This window comes from Mobula hypostoma, chromosome 2 (genome assembly GCF_963921235.1).
Source record: "Mobula hypostoma chromosome 2, sMobHyp1.1, whole genome shotgun sequence".
Lineage (NCBI taxonomy): Eukaryota > Metazoa > Chordata > Chondrichthyes > Myliobatiformes > Myliobatidae > Mobula > Mobula hypostoma.
This window is the reverse complement of record NC_086098.1, coordinates 216,921,980-216,933,416: the sequence shown is the minus strand read 5'-3', so window position 1 is coordinate 216,933,416 and position 11,437 is coordinate 216,921,980. Positions and strand designations below refer to the sequence as shown.

At 38.8% G+C, this 11,437-nt stretch overlaps 1 long non-coding RNA gene across 1 annotated transcript in view; it reads right to left on the bottom strand.

Moving 5' to 3' along the window:
* Positions 1-805: 805 nt before the first annotated feature.
* Positions 806-11,437, bottom strand: part of LOC134336795 (uncharacterized) — a 43,527-nt gene continuing 32,895 nt past the window's right edge. Inside the window, exons 2-3 of the long non-coding RNA XR_010015888.1 lie at positions 7,791-7,852; positions 806-921 (exon numbers count right to left, since the gene is read on the bottom strand). This is a non-coding gene — a long non-coding RNA (uncharacterized LOC134336795). The remainder of the gene's footprint in view (positions 922-7,790; positions 7,853-11,437) is intronic.

Genomic DNA, 11,437 nt, shown 5'->3' with positions numbered 1-11,437 from the left:
ATCCATTTCACATCTTTATCACTGTTTAATTTCCAGGCTTTGGCACGTTAAGGATACTCTTAACATTCTCCTTCATTGGCATCAATCTTTAATTCAAATGTTACTACTTGTCATTACAAAACACAGGGTTGTTTCACTTCAACTGAATGTTGTACTGCTTCTAACATAAGAATCTGTGCTCATGACAATCAACAGATTAGTTTGTTGCACAAGTATGATCCACTATTTATATGATTTAATCTGCTAAGGTGTGGAAAAATTTGGAAGAAGCCGTGATTCCAAAAGTTATCCTTGTGAATGATAAACCTGTCAGTGTGTGTTGATGGCAAGGTACTGCTTTTGTCAACAGAGAATTTTGCAATGGCATGGGGTGGTTCAATTCTTTGTAGATATTTGATCCTGCTAATTCTGTACACAACTGTCATTAAGTACTGTATATAGTAATGTTGTTCATCAGCTCTTGTTTGATTAATATGTATTCTTAGTCTCCAGAGACTCACAGTTTTTTTTCTTGACACAGCCATTGCTGGGCAGTTTTCAGAAGAATTTCATTCTTTGTTAGTCTACCCAATTTCTTCCCATTTTGACTTTTTGGAGCAGACATAGGACTTCTTGGATTGCAATAGACCAGTGTAACATGAATTCATGCACAGTACCCTGATTTGTTAATTGGGCTTTACTTAGACATATCATCAAACCTTTCCACCAATGTGTTCAGCATAGACATTGTCGGCTGAAGGGTTTGTTAACTTTGCTCTATGGTTCTATTTCTATGTGTCAATGTGAGTTAAAATGCCATTGCCTAACATGTTGCTCCAATCAAGTGCAGGTTGTCTCAGCTGGTGTTTCTGCATCAAACGTTGCCCATTATGTGTAGCGGTGTTCGCTGCCCATTGTGGTGCACTGCATTTGTCCTAACATCTGTAAAAGATCACAAGAAAGTCATTTTTCTCTGTGTTAATGTTTAACATCAACAATATCTGGGAGAACTTGCTGAAGGTGCTGAACTCATTATGGTAGAGGTAGTGATATTATCAATAGTCATGTCAATTTGCTGTTTATTAACCAGCACCTTTACTCACATGTTTGTCTCTTACTTGCCATTATTGCTGATAACCAGCAGTGTACAATCTCATTTGATGAATGAACTTCCAAACTATTAAGTTTTTTTTTTCTTTCTAGGCAACTTAAATTCTCACTGCAAATGTTTTTGTTGCCTTGCTTACACTGGATCTGCAACTTTCTTAAGTTTTTCTTTTGGCAACTGAAATACTTATGCTGTTCTAAGCAAGAAAGGCTGATGGTGAATGTTGGCCCCATCAACAAGGTTACGTAGCTTTAGACTTTACTATGATAGTCTGAATGTTAATGCAGCAGTAACATCAGCTGAAGTGGACAAAATTCTCCTGTATCTTTCAATGGTTAATTTTATATTTACACTTCCCATTTGCATCTCCATACACAAACCCACTGTGTATCTCACAAAGACATCAACATTGCATGCAAGGCTGAGTGCTTGAACAAAACAACATTATTGTTAATTATCATAGCCTGCTTCAAGCTTCTTTTCATAAACAAATGAACATTAAAAGAGGATCTAGGCTCAGTCCTGTTGCCACTTTAGGCTGCTTCGTCATTTGATAAGTTCATGGCTGACCTGACTGTAACTCATTTCTAAATTTGGACTTGAACTTAAACTTGGTCGTTGAACCAACCAGCCAAATCCTAATCACTACCGTTTAGCAAAACCATGATCATTCTAACAACTTTGCACTAAAATTGACTTTTTCTTGTTCTACTTGAGCAAATGATGTATAATTTCTATTTAATTAATGCTTTTCTTGTGAATGCTCTTGACATGATGCTATGTGCCTGTGATGCTGCTCAAGTAAGTTTTTCATTACACCTGCACATAAATATTCTTTATATGCATATGACAAGAAGCTTGACTTTGTCTTTCATAAGTCTAGGATGAGTAGTCTTTGAAGCAAAGATTTAAAAGAGTGTGTAAGTTTAGAAAGAGAGGAATTGTCCTCATAAAAAGAAGGCTCAGGGTGCAAAGGGAAAGTGGTTGGGTAAATGATTCAGGGCTAAATTAAGATAAAGGCATTTTCTCCCAACCGATGGTTATGAGTTGCAATGTAGCATCCAGGGCAACGGCATGTACTGATTCAACAGTTGGGTTGTAAAAGGAATTGGATGAAAACAAAATGCCGGGCAATGAGCAAAGAATGCAGGAGTAAGACTGGTTGGATTGCTCTCTAATAATTCTGCTATGGGTTCAATTTCTCTGATATTCTAAGAAGATTATCCTGACCTTGGCATATTTCAGGCATGGCATGCTCTTGAGAAATAGAATTGGCATGGATGGAATGATAGCATTTCTACATAAACTCCACTCCAACCACCAAAAGCAGAATTTCCCAGTGGCCAACTATTTGAATTTCTATTCCCATTCTCATTCCAACATGTTGTTCGATGGCCTCCTCTTGTGCCATGATGAGGCCACTCTCAGGGAGGAGGAGCAACATCTTGTATTCCATCTGGGGAGCCTCTAACCTGATGGCACAAACATTGATTTCTCCTTCTGGTAATTACTTTTCCCTCCCCTTTCCCTTGTCTTCTATTCCCCACTCTGGCCTCTTATTTCTTCTTGCTTGCTATTACTTCCCCCCTGGTGCCTCACCTTCTTTCCTTTTTCCCATGGTTTACTCTCCTCTCTTATCAGATTCCTTTATCTCCACCCATTTACCTTTCCCACCCACCTGGCTTCACCAACCACCTTCTAGCTATCCCCCTTCCCTTCCTGTTTTTATTCTGGCATCTTCTCCTTTCTTTCCAGTCCTGAAGAAACGTCTGTCCCCATGTCTTTGACTGCTTACTTTTTTCCGTATATACTGACTGACCTGATCAGATCCTCCAGCATTTTGTGTGTGTTGATTTCTATAGTTAATTTTTGAGGAGTTGTCCTTCAAACAACAGTGAAGCTTCAGAATAAATTCCAGTAATAGGTGTATAATTAAAATTGCCAATATAGAAATCAATAGTGCAGTAATAATTAAGAGACTTTGGTAATGAGCAACTAATCCAGGATACCAGTTTTGGTGACTTTTGTCAGAGAATGGGAGAATACCCTTATCTCTGCTAAAGTTATTGAAGCTAAGTGATTTTATCCGAGAGGAGTCTCAGATTATCCAGGAAACCTAACCTGCCTAAGGTATTACATTCGCACAACTGAACTGAGATCTAATATCTGGAATGCAATTTGAGCACATATTCTTCAGAGGCTAAAGATAATACTATTCCCACAGCTAAAAGACTATTTATTATAGGCAAAAATAATAAGAAGTAGTATGTCAGCCTCTATTGCAAGGCAGATTGAATTACAACGATTAGGAAGTCTTGTTGAGAATGTACAATGCTTTATGCTTGGGGTGCTCTGTGCACTTTTTGTCTTTGTATCTAAAAGGAGTTTTGTGTATTGGATCTGATGCAGTGTTGATTCATTACAGTGATTCAGGGCATAACGAGGTTGTGCTGTAGAGAGAGCTTAAGTAAGTGTAATCCTCTCATTGAGACCCATATCAAACTAAGCTCCTTAGTTTACTCGGGCAAGCAGCCACGTGATTTAGTACTGCATGGGTAACAGTGAGATGGCCACCTGCAATAAGAAAGACATGTCAAAGGTCAGTATGATTTGGGTTCAACCAAATAGGAAAGTTGGAATGTTCCATTGAGGGAATGAATGCTTTATCAATACTGACCAATTCCAAGGTGTCATTTGCTAGGAAATAACAGACCTTACACTGGCATAAAGTTAAAGTGAAAGTATATTCTTAGATATTTCAACTTTAACAAGCAATTAATAGAAAAAGAACAAGGGCCCATTACAATTATACCAGTCTAAATGTGCACATAAACGTTGGAGATCATTTCTGGATAGTCGGGTGCTTTGCTTACTCAAACACTGAACCCCTGTTTTGCCGTAGTTCGAACTTCCCTTGAAGACCATTATGATTGCCAATCGGCTAACTCAGGAACATTGACACTTCCTACTTGGAATTATTTGTCTGCACAAGGCACTTCTTACAACAGGGTCTCTCTTTCGTGTGGGATTTTGCGAGCATCTTCCCTTGTTCTCTTCTTTGCACTTCATTATTTTTCCAACCCCAGCCAACTAAAAGACTCAAAACCAACCCACTGCCCCTCAGAAATCTGATCCTTCCCAGATCTCTAGTATGTTCCATAGCAACCCACTGGACAGAATGTTACCAAGACAAACCTGATTGGCTGACATAATATTCCTAAGCTGACCAAATGGCTCCTTATCTTAGCAGAAACCAAAAGAAACTTAATTAACAAAACATACTGCATTTTACTGGAAAGCTGCAGAAAATAAACACATAATAATAGCAATACAACGTGTTCGTAACCAAAGCATTACATTAGGTTTCCTTAAATTCATCAGAACTTAGAGATGATCTCATTAAGAAATATGTTATTGAGAGAGTTTGAAGGGGAAGAGATGTTGTTTCCTTCTATTGAGGGTCCAGAAGGAGGAGAACAGTCTCAGGAGAAAACATTGGCCATTTTGAATGTAGATGTGAAGAAATTTCTTTTACAACACCATCATAAATCTTTGGAATTCTTTACTGCAGATTGCTGTTGATGTTCACTCACTGAATTTATTCAAAGCTGAAATCTGTACATTTTGAGGCATAAAGAAAATCAAAATATATGGTGGTTGGCAAGAAATTTGATATGGCACAAAAATGATTGTTAGAGCAAGGTGCAGGGCTGCTATTTATATGTTCTTAAGCTAAATCCTTAAGAAAGGAATTATGAAAGAGTGATTCTTCTGAAATGCTGAAAGAAGATGGGGAAGGGAGGGAAGGGGAGTATGTGTCTGGTGGTGGAACCTTCTTGGAACTGTCAGAAATTGAACATAGAGGCTAGTGGGGTGTGAGATAAGGACCAAGAGAACTGATGTGGCTTCAACCCCAAAGTGCCAAAAATTCCTTATCTCCCACAAGCTGCTCCAGTAGAGTCTCCAGGTAAACTGCTCTTTCTCTGTCCATGTGTGAAGGCTGTGGGAAATGGTTAAGCTGTAGTTAAGGGCTCCGTGGTTGAGATGAAGCCACAATTCAGAACTAGATTCTGTATCACATTTATTATCACTGACATAACGTCATAAAATTTGTTGGTTTGTGCTAACAGTGCACCACAAGACATAAAGAATCACTATAAGTTACAATACAAATGCATAATTAAGTAATGCAAAAGAGGAATAGTGAGGTAACATTCATGGGTTCATGCACTGTTTAGAAATCTAATGGCAGAGGGGAAGAAGCTTTTCCTACAGAGCTGAAAGTTGGTCTTCAGGCTTCTGTATCTCATCTCTGTTGGTAGTACTGAGAAGAGAGTGGAGTGGGTCCTTAATGATGGACACTGTGTTCTGGAGGCACTGCCTTTTGAAGAGGTCCTCCACAGTGGGGAGGCTTGTGCACATGATCAAACTGACTTAGTCTACCACCACCTGCACCCTCTTTTGATTCTGTGCACTAGACCCTCCGTACCAGTCAGAATGCTCTCCACTGTACACCTGTAGAAATTTGCTAAAATTTTTGGTGGCATACCAAGTCTCCTAATTAAGTAGAGCAGCTTGTGTGCCTTCATCGTGCTTGCATCAATCTGTTGGGCCCAGGATAGATCCTCTGAGATGCTGATACCACGGGACTTGAATCTGCTTACCCTTTTCCACTTCTGACCACTCACTGAGACCTGGTGTGTTTTCTCGCAACTTACCCTTCCTGAGTCCACAATCAATTCCTTGGTCTTGCTGACATTAAGCGCAAGATTGTTGTTGGAACACCATTCAACTAACCACTCTATCTCACTTCTGAATGCCTCCTTGTTGCCATCTGGGATTCTGCTGAACAGAGTGACATTATAGGTGAATTCGTTGATGCCTCTTGAGTTGTGCTTAGCCACACAGCCGTGAGTGCAGAAAGGATACAGTAGTGGTTATGCATCCTTTAACTGAATTTGTTGATTGACAGCAAGAAGGATAGGTTATTACCAATCCTCATTGACTGTGGGCACCTGGTGAGGATGTCAAGAATCCAGTTGCAGAGGCCCGGTTTTGGAATTTGTTGATTATTACTGAAGGGATGATGTTGTTGAATGCTGAGCTGTAATTGATAAACAGTAGCCTGATGTAGATATTGTTGTTTTTCAGCTGTTCAAAGCTGAGTGGACAGCTAGGGGTTTTCCATCCATTGTAGACATATTGTGGCCATAGGAAATTTGCAGTGTCCTTGTGAGGGCAGGAATTAATTCGAGCCATAGCCATCTTGTAAATGCACTTCTTCACAGTCGATATGAGTGTTACTGGGTGCTCGTCATTGAGGGAGCTCATCCTGCTCTTCTTGAGCATAGGTTTGAATAATGCCCTTTTGAAACAGGTGGGAAATCTCCGACTGCAGCAGGGACAGGCTGAAAATGTTCCTGAACACTCCAGCCAGTTGGCTGGCACAGGTTTTCAGTAGGCTGCCAGTTACACCATCGGGGGCTGACGCCTTGTGAGGGCTCATTCTCTCGAAGGAGGTTCTAACGTTGGCCTGCATACAGAGATCACAGGGTCACCAGCTGGTATGGGGATTTGCACAGATTAGTTTTATTCTCCCTTTCAAAGTGTGTAGAAAAGGTTTGGAGCTCATCGGGGAGTGAAGCATCACAGATATTTATTGTGTTAGGTTTTGGCTTTTAGGAAGTAATGCCATGCAAACCCTGCCACCGCTAGTGTCCATCAGATTGTGTCTCTAACTTCACACAGATTTGTCTTTATGCTCTCATGGTGGTTTTCAGTAGATTGTGTCTGGACTCTTGTACGGTTCTAGATCACTAGATCTCAGCAAACTTGTTCATCCATGCTGCTTTGCGTATGTCCAGTATGTTCTAGAGGGTACGCATTCATCCACATCATTCTGGATGAGGTCAGTGACGACTGTGAGGTATTTATTCAGATATGAAGATGAAACCATAGATATAGTCCAGTTCATGATTTAAAGCAGTCCCATAACCACCTGTTGGATCCCAGTGATACTGTGATTCAATAATTTTTCAAAATTTAAGACTGAGGCATAAAACTTCTTGGTTACAGCCATTTATTATGTGTTACAGGAATGAAGAATGAACAAAGGAAAAAGATAAAGAGTAAAAATGTCCTACACTCAAACCTAGGTCAACTTAGAAAGATCATAAGACATCTATAATAACAAATAACCTATGAAATAGCCAGATTTTAGTGCATGACTCCTTCTGCAAATAAACTAAGAAACTTCTAGAAAATACAAAAGCAGCTATACCTCAATTAATGACAGATTCACTGAGCAGCCACACATATACACCTGTGTGATTATATAAAAAATACAAGAAAGCATTGGAAACATTAAATATTAAGAAAAATAACAATTCTGCACTCTAATCCAACATGCTTTTCCACCTCTCCTGACCATAACTTTGTGATCTTCACAAATTATGTTGTGGTTCTCAGTCTCTGCCTATATGTCAGGAGTCAAAATACACAGCTCCTTTGTAGTAATAAAAAGGTCTGGATTGAACCCTATTGGCTGTATCTGTAATAAAGCACCAACGTCTGCTGCATCATTGTGCCACCCATCACTAGGGCTAAACACCTGTTACTGATTATTGTTGAGATGCAGTGTAAACTTTAAATCATATATGATCCTTAGGCATGTAAAATGATGCAATATAAACAAATATCTTACCTTTAAATTGAGATTGCTAGACTCCAAGAGTTCAGTGAGTTAGGGAATATCAAGTTCACAATCTACAAGTGAAGTAGAGAATTAGTATTTATTAATATGCATTTCTCAGTGTTAGCTGCCAAACAACATATAGTACGTAATACATAATTTTACATTTCCATTCTTAGAATTTACCTTGCCTAAAAGTATTAATTTTTATTTTTTCACAAAATTCTCTTAATCCTCCATTTTCTTTCTTTGAGCCGTCCAAAAGCAGCAGGCACTGCTCTTTAAACAAATTGTCGATTCAGTTTCCTTCAAATCTCCTACATATAGAGCAGCAGGAAACAGCTTTTACAAGAATGGAAGATAGATTTAACACACATGCATAACAATAATACACCACAGATAGACCAAGGGAACAGACAACCAAAAGAGGTACTCAGATACATCTTCATTTTATTTTTGTGCAGTGCTGTACTACACTGATGTACAGCATTGCAGAGCTGCACCATTGAAGTAGGTTGCTTTATATTTCCATATTTCATGTTATAGAAGAACAATCCACTCTGGGTTTCAGTTTGAATAATATCATATATTTTAACACTAAAAGTGGCTTTATCTTAGAAACAGAATATTGTTTCCGTGTGCATCCTGTTGTATGGTATTCAAACATACTGCATTCAAGCAAACACAGCTTTTGAACATTATTTCTCGCAAAGTGTATTTATCATAATAATGTTCTGTGATGGAGTAGATTTCCTGAACCAGTTTCTGTTATTAAATTTCAGTTTCCAGAAAGAGATTCTGTGGTAATTATCCCCTGGATTAGAACATGCCATTAAATTAAGCCTTTTTCAAAAGTTGTCAATTGATTGAAATGGTCATTTGGCAGCAATCTTACCCCGATATGAATGTTGCTCATGCATGTATTCTTGAACAAGTAATAAATTGCAAATGTATTGGCAAAGCAATAGTCACGCTCCATTCAGCAATAGTATAGAGAATCAAAGTCGAGGGAAAGATTGCAAGAGACTTTATGAAGTGATTATATTTATTGACATTTTAATTTATACCAATCTTTTTAAAAGACATGGTTGGAAATGATTGAGAATGGTTATTAATAAATTATAATCTTGTTCACAAGGAGCTATCTATAGTTAAAAACTGCCTGTACATGGTTGTATGATTTATTAGCTTCTTTCCCTAAAAAAAATCTCCTTAGTATTGCCATGAGCAACAGTTCTGGAATTAAGTCTACCAGTGACTGGCTAACTGTGACATACACTGAGATATCCCATTATTTTCATATTTTATAGATGACCGTTGCTTTGATTGACAGATTTAATTCATCAAAATGTCTCAATTAGTACCACTGTCATTAGCAGACAAAAGGAGCACATTGTATTCTACTCTAAAGGCTGCTAATTGATTCCATATACATTTTAGAGGTGTTAATTCAACTTTTCTCTCCCTTCCTAACTACCATAATAACTTACAGATTCACCGCTCACTTCTTGAAAAGATTATCATAAACTTTCACCTTGTTGACTGTTGAAATGATTTGTTGATGAAATGATACACTGATTTTTATATTAATGTAACCTTTATCTTACAATTCATCAGTTTGATATTGCAGCATATTTAATGGACTCAATAAAATAGGTGAGTAATAAAATGTACATAAAGCTTATTGAATGTATAATGTGTACAGAATGGGCCTGTGTGATTTTTATATCTCAGGTAAGAGTGAGAAACTGGATATAAAATCTGTCTCTGACCTCATTAGCAGTGACAGTTGTGCAATTTAGTTAAGGGATATGACCTTTGTGATGTGTCACTCTCCAAAAATAAACAAATTGTTGCTCAGTTAAATCGATTGCAATCTTCTTCAGACAATCCGGAATGTCACCTCCAGCATTTCCCCCTGTCCCATTCTCCCTGTTCAATGACTCTGGTCTATTTTACTTACACGTTCCAAATTCACATTTTTGAGCGTGGGTGTGGGAGATCAAACGTTAGAAGGATACACATTTACTTTCAATTTGGGATGATTAGGAAGATTGTACATGCACTGAACAATAACATTATACAAGCATTAAACATTTTTGTTCAGAGATTTTATTGTACTTGATCCCAAATTTTAGTATTAGGACAAATACATTTATGCAGTTCTTTGGGGGCTTTGAAAGCCAGTACAATTACAGGACAGTGTCTATCCTGTTATTGCACATTCTGTCCTTTAACGACTGCCATCTGGATATAGCATATATAGTTCAAAATTCAAAGTAAATTTATTGCCAAAATACATTTATGTCACCATCTCTCTCTCTACTGTCTGTAACTCCACTAGCATTTAAGGCAACAATGAAGGTCCTCTATCACTGGTAGTGTTCAAGGCTTCCTTCATCATGTCAGTAGCTCGGTTTTCATTGCAGTCAGTTATGCAAGCTCCAGGTGAGGTCTTGGGAATACCATCATATTCAGATGTAGAAAGATTCTTCATTGCTGTTTCCATAACAATTTTGTTTCATCAGTCAGAGTTAGTAGCCCTGAGCTGAACCCCCTAACCTGGTGGACTGGTAGATCATTCTTAGTCTGGCCTCTACCCTTTGGCTTGTTTGGCAAGGGGGACGCTACCAAAGATGAAAGCATAGAGCCCTTTCTCCAACCAACATAGCTTTCCTAGATATTGAGGCACGAAAGCCTCCAAATACAACCCCAAGATTAATTTTCTTGTAGGCATGCTCAGTAAATCCAAGAACCATAATAGAATCAATAAAGGACTGCACCCAACGTGGTGGACAGACAACCAATATGCAAAAGACAACCAACAATGCAAATGCAGAAGAAAAAAAATGCCATAAGTAAGCTATAAATATTGAGAACATGGGATGTAGAGTCCTTGAAAGTAACTCTGTAGATTGTGAGAACAGTTTAGTGATGTGGCCAGAGAAGTTGAGTGAAGTTCTCCCCACTAGCTCAAGAGCCTGATGTAACTGTTCCTGAGCCTTGTGGGGCGAGTTCAGAGGCTCCTGTACTGCATCTTGATGGCAAAAAGGGGAAGAGAGCACGACCTGGGTTGTAGGGTCCCTGTTGATGGATGCCGCTTTCCTGCAACAGTGCTCCATGTAGATGTGCTCAGTGGTGTGGAAGGCTTTACCCGTGATGGACCAGGGCATATTCATTACTTTTTGTAGGATACTCCATTCAAGGGAGTTGGTGTTTCTGTACAAAGCTATGAAGCAACCAGTCAATACACTCTCTACCATTCATCTATAGACTGTTGCCAAAGTTTTAGATGCCATGCTGAATCTTCACAAACGTCTAAGGAAGCAGAGATGCTGCTGTGCTTTCCTCATAATTGCACTTACGAGCTAGTACTTTGGTAACACACATTTGTAGGGAACCGAAGAGACTTCAGATGCTGAAATGACGAGCAACACACAAGCTGCTGCAAGAACTCAGCGGGTCAAGCAACATCAGAGGGGAGATAAAAATTGTTGATGTTTTGAGCTAAGACACAGGATCAAGACTGAGATCAGAGAGGCAATATGGACAGGAGCCTCCTACCCAAGATTCTATTGACCTATTGTCTCTACCTGCTCCTGCCCTACTGAACTTGTGTCCTTATATCTCAATTCCATTCTATTCCCCCTTAGTTCAGT